Raw genomic sequence first — 504 nt, forward strand, 5'->3', positions numbered from 1 at the left:
AGTTTGGGGCCAGTAAGATTTTTCTATTCATAAAAATTTTCTCGTCATTAAAAAAATCCTGAAAATGTATTTATCTTTCTGCAAAACATTGGTAATAATTAAAAATGTTTCTTGAGCAGCAGATCAGCATATTAGAATGATTTCTGAAGGATCGTGTGACATTGAAGACTGGAGTAATGATGCTGAAAATTCAGCTTCGATCACAGGAATACATTTTACACAAAATTTCTGTTTTTACTGTATTTCTGATTAAATAAATGCAGCATTGGTGAGCATAAGAGACTTCTTCCAAAAACATTATCCTTACAAAAGCCTTACAAACCCCATTTTAGGAAGTACAGTATTTGTTATGGGTTTAAGAAAATAAAATTAAATGTATATATACATTGCTGTGAAAAAGTTTTTGCCCCCTTCCTGTTTTTTTTTTTTTTTTTTTGCATATTTGTCACACTTAAAAGATTCAGATCATCAAACCAATTTTAATATTACGCAAAGATAATGCAA

This window comes from Sinocyclocheilus anshuiensis, unplaced genomic scaffold (assembly GCF_001515605.1).
Source record: "Sinocyclocheilus anshuiensis isolate Anshui unplaced genomic scaffold, SAMN03320099.WGS_v1.1 scaffold732, whole genome shotgun sequence".
NCBI classification, from domain to species: Eukaryota; Metazoa; Chordata; class Actinopteri; order Cypriniformes; family Cyprinidae; genus Sinocyclocheilus; species Sinocyclocheilus anshuiensis.